The sequence below is a fragment of the Galeopterus variegatus genome, unplaced genomic scaffold, assembly GCF_000696425.1.
Source record: "Galeopterus variegatus unplaced genomic scaffold, G_variegatus-3.0.2 Scaffold1438, whole genome shotgun sequence".
NCBI classification, from domain to species: domain Eukaryota; kingdom Metazoa; phylum Chordata; class Mammalia; order Dermoptera; family Cynocephalidae; genus Galeopterus; species Galeopterus variegatus.
In genome coordinates, this window is record NW_007727549.1 from 114,582 (window position 1) to 125,164 (window position 10,583).

A 10,583-nucleotide genomic window follows, 5' to 3' on the forward strand; every position below is an offset into this window, starting at 1 on the left:
TGCTACACTTCTCTGGTCTTAGGGGTCTCTATGCCCGCAAGTTCATAGGAGTATTTGTACACTTAATTTGGTGATGTGTTGGTTGGAACAGCTGGCACATCTCCTTTGGGAAAAAGACTATGGCAAGCCCTTGTTCTGGCATCATCTCTCCCTCCCCTCTCTCATCTCCATCTCTATCTCTGTCTCTCTGTCTCAATCTTTCAGGTTGCTGTCACCTGGGTTGCTGGTGAAGATATTAGTTGCGTATTTCCACTGCTACTGCTCAATTTCAGGTAAGGCTCTCAAGAAGTATTTTCTTTTTCTTTCTTTCTTTTTTTTTTTTTTTTTTTTTTTTTTGTATCTCTTATTGGCGAATCTCTTGAATTTTTTAAAATTAAGAAAGTCCTCTTCTTCCTCTTTCCTTCCCTTCCCTTTCTGAACAATTTGGTCCCGAAGCCCTTAGGTGCAGTTGAACAAGGTAGGTATCCAAACTAGGGTGAGGGGGTCTCCCTTGGTGATCCAGAGCAGGATGTCAGAATCTAAATGGTGAGGAGGGCACCTGTGGGCAGGGGGTGGGTGGGACGTCACCTGTGTGAGGTGTCAGAGACCAAAGAGAGGACATCCACATGGCCTGGCACAGAGTATCAGGGACTCAACAGGGTGAACCTACAGGAATGGGGATTGGGGGTGCAGTCTGGTGTGGAGAGTCAGAGCCCAAGGAGGGCATTCCTGAGGAGGGAAGGACCAGGACAGGCTGCTGGGCAAGGCTGGGATGAGGAGGGCATTCACTGTGGATAGGGAGAACAGCATCCCAATGCAGGCTGCTGAAGACCAAGTGGCATGAGAAGGGCATCTGGTATGGAAGATAGGGGTTGGTCATAGGAGCAAATGTATTGAGGAAAATAGGAGCCAGGATCCTCACAGTTGGAGAAAGAAATGAGAAATATAGAAAGAGAAAAAACTAGAATGAACTCTGTGGTGCTGGATTAAAATTGGAGATACTGGTATAAACTTATGGTTTTCAGTACACAGAGATGGGTATAGAAATAAGTTTAAGTGTGTATATAGCCATGTCCCAGCTCTGTCCATTGACAGGGTCTAGGAGAAGCGACACCCATCCCCTGCCAATGGCTATGAGCACACCTAGTGCCCAAATCTTGATTTCTAAATACTATTCTCCACTATCAGGTACCAGGGCTCCCTGGTGGAAGGGCTGTTTTTTGGAGTAGTACTGAAAAAATGATGGAGACATGTAAAAAAGACAAAAGTCAGTTTGAAGTGCTCCCACTGTACAAATTAGAGATGGTTTCAGCATCAATATAGATAATAATGGCAATGGATTAAAACCCCTGAATAGAATAGGAAATCGTGAGTCTATACTGATACACATAAATACATGAATAAATTGAAAGTTTGATGAGGAATAAGATACATATATTCAAAATATTTCCACCCCAAACATTTGTTAATTGTAAAGGGGAAAGTAGCTGCTTTATAGTGGAGGAGCCTAGCAGACACCACCTTAACCAAGTAATCAGAGTGAACATCATCAGTAACAGGACGAATCGACATCTTGTGCCTACCGGACAGGATGCGGTCAGAAGAACACAGTATCCCTCCTACAGTATTCCTGCCAAAGATGCATAACCTGAATCTAATCATGAGGAAACATCAGACATGCTCAAATTGAGGAACATTCTACAAAAGAAATGTCCTGAACTCCTTCAAAATATCAAGGTTATGAATGTTAATAAAAGACTAAAGAACTGTTTCAGAGTGAAGAGACAAGAGATACAACAAAATGCAATATGTAATCTACAATGGATTTGTAAAATTACTATTTTAAAGGACATTATTGACATACTAGGAAAACTGGAGTGGGGTTTGAGGATTAGATGGTAGAGATATATCAATGATAATTTCCTGATTTTGACGGTTGTGCTTTGGTAATGTAGGAGAATGTCCTTGTTTGTAGGAAACACACACTAAAGTATTCAAGGGTGACCAGATATATTGACTATTTACTTGTAAATGGTTCATGGGGGGAAAAAGCACCTTGTTCTGTACTTCTATTTTTCTGTATGATTGAGATTGTTTTAAATTTTAAAAATATTTTTTAAATACAAAAGTAATACATGAGTGTGTAACAAATTGAAGAATGCAGTGTTATATTCAAAGAAAGTTAACATCTCCTCTCACTCCCAATTCTAGTTCTCTGCTCCCTAAAGAAACCATTGTTACTAGTCTCATTTGTATCTTTCCAAACATTATCTACAGTCACACAAACACGTAAACCTGTAAATTTATATGTATGGAAATATCTTCTCTCGTTGTGCCAGATGTTAACTTTGTCCAGTGTCTTTCGCTGAACAGAAATCCTTAATTTTTTGGTAACATTTAATTTTGAAATAATTTTAGACTTGGAGAAACAGTGCAAAGTATTACAAATAATTCTGCTCTTCCTTTAGCCAGTTTCTCCAAATGTTAATATTTTGCCACATGGGCTTTATCATTCTGTGTGTGTGTGTGTGTGTGTGTGTGTGTATTTCTAAACCATTTGAGAGTAAATTGTAGACAAAATATTCCTTTATTTCTAAATACTCCAATGTGTTGTTTTCAAATAACAATGACTTTCCCCACATAACCACAGTACAATTATCAAACTCAAGGAATAAACATTCATACAGTGCTAGTATCTAATCCATAGAATTTATTCAAATTTTACCAATTGTACCACCAAGTTCCATTATAGAAAAGGAGAAACAATTACTTTTTGGTTCAGGATCCCATATTGCATTTAGTTGTTGTATCTCCTTAGCCTCCTGTTATTTGGAACAATTCTTCAGTCTTTATCTTTCATGTCCTTGAAATTTTGGAAAAGTACAGGACATTTATTAATATGGGTTAGTCTGGTGTTTCCTCCTGATTAGATTCAAGCTATGCATTTTTGGCAGGAACACCACAGAAGTGATGCTGTGCCCTCTCAGTAAATCTGATCAGAAGACATATGGTGTCAATCTGTCCTATTACTAGTGATGTTAACTTTGATTACTTGGTTAAGGTAGTGTCTGCCAGGTGTCTACACAGTAAATTACTATTTTTCCCTTTGTAATTAGTAAGTATCCTGTGGAGGAGAAATACTTAATTTTTATGTAATCAAAATCATCAATGTTTGCAACAATAAAATTTGTTCTTTTGAACGTTTTTCAAGTCATTCCCCACCTCTAAGTGACAATTTTTCTGCAACATTTTTTTCCATTAATTGTAGTTTTACTTTACTCCATCTAGAAGTCACCCTTGTTTGTGTTGTATAGGCACATGGTTTTCATCTTTCTCCTTATAGCGAGCCAGTTTTTCCAACCTTATCTACTACGAAACCTATCCTTTCTTTAATAATGGTGGTGCCACATTCATTGCATAATATGTTCTCATTTTATATTATATACTTGGGTCAGGTTCTCTACTGGTTTCTATTCTTACACCAATACCATACTGTTTTGATTACTGTAGCCTTGTAGAATATCTTGATAACTGGTAGGACAAGCACCACCTTTTTTCTTCTTTTTATATATTGACTTTGTTAATTTTTGAAATTTTTTTCTTTTCTTTCCTTTTTTTTATTCTGCAGCTGGCAGGTACGGGGATCCTAATCCTTGACCTTGGTGTTATCAGCATCATGCTCTCCCAAGTGAGCCACTGGCCAGCCTTGGAAATTTATTTCTCCATATAAATACTGGAGTAGGTTTATTACATTTTTTTTCAAAAAATCCTCATGGATTTTAATTGGGATTGCATTGGATGTGTAGATTAACTGGGGGGAAATGAACACCATTAGTTATTAAGCCATTCCATCCAAGACAGTGAAATATCTAATTTATTTGGATCATCTTCTGTGTCCAATACTTGAGTTTTCATGTTTTCTTTGTAGAGGCCTTATATATTCTTGGTTAAGTAAATTCCTAGAGACTTTATAGTTTTGTCATTATTTTGTTTTTTGTTTGTTTGGGCTACTGGCAGGTAGGGGGATCCGAACTCTTGAACTTTGTCATTATTTTGAACGGGATCTTTTCTATTGCATTTTCTAGTCAGTTACAACTGGTATATGATTTTTGTAGATCAGAATTTTTTTGGGGGGGGGGGCAGCTGGCTGGTACAGGATCTGAACCCATGACCTTCATGTTGTAAGGCTGCACTCTAACCATCTGAGCTAACTGGCCAGCCCTGTAGATCAATCTTGTATCCAGCTACCTTGCTGAATTCTCCTACTAGTAAAAATAGCTCGTTGATTCTATTGGTATTTTGAGATAGATCATTATAAACACTTACATATAATAATTATAGTTTCATGTATATAAACTCATACTATAAATATTTCTATATGTTGTTATGTGTATCTAAAGTAAACTACACATGAATTCAGATTCATGGCTCCAACTCCAATCCATTACCACATGGGTTGTTCTAGCCTTTTCCTTTTGCTTTCTATAACCTTCTGTTGTAACATTAAGAAACCTGGCTCCTACCATGCACCATGCATTTACATAATTGTTCAAACCCAGTATACATGTGCACTAGTTTCAAAATTGTGAGCCCATTTCCCCTTGGGATGCACCTTTATCAACTAGAGTATAGTACTTATGTGCAATTCCTTCCACCTTTAGTCTTACAGACTCTACGCATTTCTTTTTTTTTTTTTTTGTCTTTTGTCTTTTTCCGTGTCCGGCAACGGATCGCAACCCTCAGTGTCGCCCCCGTACCGGACCGGGGACCGGCAACGGGATTGCAACCCTCGGCGCTACTCCCGCGCCTCGCTCAGTCAGTGAGCGGAACCGGTCTGCATGTGGGATCCGAACCCTCGGGCGGGAGCGCTGCCGCGCTTCCCAAGTGGCGCACTATCCAGTGCGCCACCGGGCCGGCCCTCTACGCATTTCTGAAGTGACTTAGGTCTGTACCATTCTTCCCACTCCTTTTTTCTTCGGTGAGGTTATTTTATATATTCATGGGCTGGCCAGTTAGCTCAATTGATTAGAGCACAGCTTTGTAACACCAAGGTCACAGGTTCAGATCCCCATAATGGCCACACACCAAGAAAAAAAAATCTATGGGTTTTGACAAATGCATAGTATCATGTATCTACTATTACAGTACCATACAGAACAGCTTCAGGGCTCCCCAAAATCAGTTTCATTATTCAATCTTCACTGCATCCTCCCCGCCACAAACCCTAGCAACTACTAATTTATTTACCATCTCTATCTGGGATCATTTTGCCTATCTCAGAACGTCATATAAATGAAGTCATATACTCTGCACGCTTTTCAGATGACTTCTTTCACTTAGCAATATGCATTTAAAATTCATCTGTGTTTTTTTTTTTTTTTTGTCTTTTGTCTTTTTCCATGTCCGGCAACGGATCGCAACCCTCAGTGTTGCCCCCGTACCGGACCGGGGACTGGCAACGGGATTGCAACCCTCGGTGCTGCCCCCGCGCCTCGCTCAGCCAGTGAGCGGGAACCGGTCTGCATGTGGGATCCGAACCCTCGGGCGGGAGCGCCACCGCGCTTCCCAAGCAGCGCACTTATCCAGTGCGCCACCGGGCCGGCCCTCATCTGTGTTTTTGTGTGGATTTATTTTTGTATAGTATTTCATTGTATAGATGTATCACAGTTTATGTATTCACCTATTAAAAGACATCTTGGTTGCTTCCAGTTTTCTGCGATTATGAATAAAAATGCTATAAACATTTGTGTGCCAGTTTTTGTGTGGACATAAGTCTTCTAATCAGCTCGGTAAAAACCAGGGAGTGTGATAGCTGGATTGTGGGGTAAAACTATGTTTAGTTTTGGAAGAAACTGCCAACTGTCTTTCAAAGTGGCTGTACCATTTAACATTTCCACCAGCAATGAATGAATGAATGTTCCTGTTGCTTCACATCCTTGTGAGCAATTGGAATTGTGTTTTCTGGATTTTAGCCACTCTAAAATGTGTGTCCTGGTTGTGTATGCTATTTTAAAAGTTTTCTTTTTGTTATTTAGTTTTAGTTTTAGTTGTACTGCATTGTGATTAGGGAACATAGTCTATACGATATTGATCCACTGGAATGAATTCTGGTCTTTCTTTGTGGCCTAATATATGGTCTATTTTTGTAAACCTTTTGAATGTACCTGAAAAGAATATTCCCTGTTTGTGGAATGAAGCATAACATAGTGGTTTAGAGCACAGGCTTTGGAGTCAGGCTGCCTGGTTTGAAATCCTGCTCTAAGGTTAATAACAGTATGAGCTCAGGAAAGCTGTATTTAATTTCCATGCCTCATATTGTTTAATTAATAGGAATAATGACAATAGTATCTATCTTTTAGAGTTATTATAAGGATTAAAAGAACTAATATTTAAACACCAAGATCAAAGGTTCAGATCCTCTTACCAGCCAACTGCAAAAAAAAAAAAAAAAAAAACCCTAATATTTGTAAAGTGCTTAGAACTGTGGCTGGTATATAGTAAGCATGATATAAGTGTTTGTAAAATAAATATAAACTATTGTATATCTTAGGCCTTTTACATTCCTTATTTTTATTTTTTTAATCTATCAGTTTACAAGGAGAATGTGTTAAAATCTCTAACTGTAATTGTTATATTTATTTCTTCTTGCTGTTTGCTGTGGATAGAATGTCCCCCCAAAACTCACTGAAGCTTAATTCCCACTGTAACTGTTAAGAGGTTGGGAAATCCTATTATGGTAACTGAAAGGTGGGGCCTTTTGGAGGTAATTAGATTGTGAGGATTGTATCCTAGTGAATGGATTGATCCACTCATGCAGTAATAAGTTGATGGTTTAATGGCTGGTGATGGGTGTGATTCTGATGGTTTTATAAGGAGAGCAAGTGAGCAGGTTAGCTCTCTCTTGCTCAAGTCATTCGCCATGTGACACCCTGCATTGCTATCGAGCTGCCACCAAGAACAAGGTCCTCAACAGATGTGTTCCCTGGACTTTGGGCTTCCCAGCCTCCAAACAAATTCTATTTATTTATAAATTACCCAGTTTCAGGTATTCTGTTTTAAGCAACAGAAACTAATACACTGTTCTTCTAGCTGTTGCTTGATATATTTGAGACTCTATTGTTAAATTCATATATGCTTGTGACAGACATTTCTTATTTTTCTATGGTTCTTTTTGTAAGTATAAAATGTTCTTCCTTGTAAAAAAGTTTTTTGTTTTTTCTTTATATTCTATTTGGCCAGTTATTAACATTGCTACTCCAGCTTTCCTTAGATTATATTTTCCTGCTATATGTTTTTCCATCCTTTCATTTTCAACTTTTCTTGATCTTTGTCTCTTAAAGATATGTTGTTGGATTTTGTTCTTTATTCAATTTGAGATTCTCTTTTGTTTTTGAGACTCTTTTAATGTTTAATCTGTTTATAATTATGCATTTCCTGCTATTTTATGACTTAATTCTCCCTTCTGTATTATAGTTTCCATTTACAGCATTTTATTTTTTCCATTGAATGGAAAAGTTTTCAGGGCCGGCCTGTGGCTCACTCAGGAGTGTGTGGTGCTGTTAACACCAAGGCCACGGGTTCGGATCCCATATAGGGATGGCCGGTTTGCTCACTGGGTGAGCGTGGTGCTGACAACACCAAGTCAAGGGTTAAGATCCCCTTACCGGTCATCTTTAAAAAAAAAAAAAAAGAAAGAAAAGAAAAGTTTTCTACTACTGGTTTCAAAGTTTCATATTTACATATGGTGATTGCCCTCAGACCCACATGCATGTTTATTTATCTCTACTAATCTCTTAAACTTATCAGTTTCTTATCTTTCCCCTAATTGACAGGTTCTTTACCACTTTTTAATATCCCTTGGTCTCTGCCCTATCCCTATGATATTGATATTGTTTAAAATCTAATTCTGGGTTATTATTGATATACTTTAACTTTTTTTCTCTGGTCCTAGCCTCTTTTTTTAAGACAACAATAAACTTTATCAAAGTAAGATACTTCCCTTATCTCTTGCAGCAACTCCTGGATTTATTTCTCTTCATATTTGAATATTTCTTCCAAATATTCATGTGGATGAATATTTGGTGTTTTCATGTGGATCTTCGTATGGCAAAACTTCAACAGCCTTAATATTCTGGAGAATATTTTTATTGTGTCTTTATGGTTTTTTGTTGTTGTTGTTGCTGTTTTGGCAGCTGGCCAGTATGTGTCCTTACATTTTAATGATAATTTGGATGGATATAAAATTCTAGGTAAAATGTTATTTCCTTCAACTAACTCTTGAAAATATTACTCTATTTTCTTGCATCTAGTATTGCTTATAAGAAATGTCATCAAAAAAACAGAAAAAAACACCAAAAACAAACAAAAAAGAAATCTATGTTGGTTGATTCTTGTTCCATTGTAGCTGATCTACAATTTCTTCAGACATTTTTCAAAGCTTTTTAGAAGTTTCTCTTACCTGTGTTCTTAAATTTCCATATAATATGTGTAATAGAGCTGCAACATAACCAGCACCACTTTAGACAAGCCCAAGTACAAAATGGCACCGCCCACCTCCTCCCCTTCCTTCCCCTTACCTTTATGAAGAGCCTCCTGACTTAAACAGAAACCCCTTTTGCTTCAGAAAGGATGCAGTTCTCCACCACGATCCACATTAGCATAATGACCCTCCTTGATGGTATCAGCCACCCCTTGGCGCACTATATAAGCTCTATCACCCCCCATGCCTGGTGCCCTGGGCTGCCTGGTACTTTGAGCACAGCCTGTCAGATTTTCTTCCTTTAGTAAAGTTTGAACAGTACCAGGCATCTCGGCTCACTTTCTTTCAATGTATATGTTTTTCTTTGTTTGATCTCTTCTGTTTGGGGCTCTGTGGGTTCTTTCAACCTGAAGTTATTTATATTTCTTTAGTTTTCAGAAATTTATCTCCATTATTTCTTCAAATGTTTTTTTTTTCCTCTCCTTTTTTTTTTGGATATTCCTATTATCTGATTATTGACACATCTATGTTTATCCTTCATTTCTGTGAACTTTTGTTTTCTGTTCTTATCCTTTCCTGCGATTCTCTGAAAGAATTCGTCAATCTGATCTTCCAACTCATTAATTTCTTCTTCAGCTGTTTCCATCTTATTATTAATCTCATCTCTCATGTTCTTTATTGTAGTTTTCATACCTAAGAGGTTCACAATCTCTTACTGAAAACACTTGGGGCCACATATTTTTCAGTATTCAGAATATTTCTAATTTTAGAACGTTAATAATACATGAAGGCAATACTGCATATTATGTAACACCTCCAGTAGAAGCTGGAGCAGTATCCTGTAATCAGACACAGTCATACTTCTGCAGCAAAATGTATGGGATAACTGCTACTGTAAATAGTCCCTTAGTTCAGCACCACACTCTAACCAACTGAACTAACCGGCAACATAATACTTCTACTTTAGAACATATACACTGTCCAGTTTGTTGTCTTTCACCTGGGCTCCCTAGGTTGGCCTGGAGGTTCATATTCCCCTGGAGGTATCAGCCACTCTGTCTGGTAAGGGATGTTAGGAAAGCTCTGAAGGCTATGTCACCCCAGTATGGCAGTGCTGGTGAGTTCAAGAAAAGTGAAAGAAAGAACCCTAGGGCAGAGATCAGCACACCACCACAATTAATCACTCCCATTTGCTGCCACTCACCAAGACATTTCAATCCTTTAAGCTGTTAGAGAGAAGCTGGAAGGAGAAGGTAATTTACCAGCCCTGGGGTTTTGAAAAGAAGAAATGGAGGTGTGTTTGCCAAGGTAATTCGGTCCCCTTCCATTCTTATCAAATCCTCTCCTAGCAGGCCTCTTCCCTGATATTATCTCTAAAGGACTTTGGTAATTATTTGTTTTTGTTTTTGCACTACTTTTTTAAACAGCTGCACAAAACTGCATGGTATGTCACGGTATGGATGCACCATGATTTATTCAATGGTTGTCCTTTAGGTGAACATTCAGGTTGTTTCCCTCTTTTTTTTTTTTTCCCCTTAAAACAGGTTTGTATCCTTGACTATATTTCCTTACACACTAGTGGATTTATTTCTGTAGGATAACTTCCCCAATGTATGGTAGAAGGATATGTAAGAGATACTGATAACACCGATTACTTCAGGTATTAGACAGAGAAAGAAAAGGGGAGGGGACTTCTTACGTACTACTGAATACCCATTAAGACTTTATATCTCAACTACATGTTAATTTTACAATATTAGAAAATAATTAAAGCACAACAATGTGAGTGTACTTAGTGCCACAGAACTGTGCACTTAAAAATGGTTAGGGTGGTAAATATTATGTATATTTTATCACAATTAAAAATATATATATAGGGCCGGCCCGGTGGCGCACTGCTACAGTGCGCCGCTTGGGAGCGCGGTGGTGCTCCCGCTGAGGGTTCGGATCCCACATACAGACCGGTTCCCGCTCACTGGCTGAGCGAGGTGTGGGAGCAACACCGAGGGTTGCGATCCCGTTGCTGGTCCTGGTCCGGTACGGGCGCGACACTGAGGGTTGCGATCCGTTGCCGGACACGGAAAAAGACAAAAGGGGGAAAAAAAAAAAAAAAAAAAAATATATA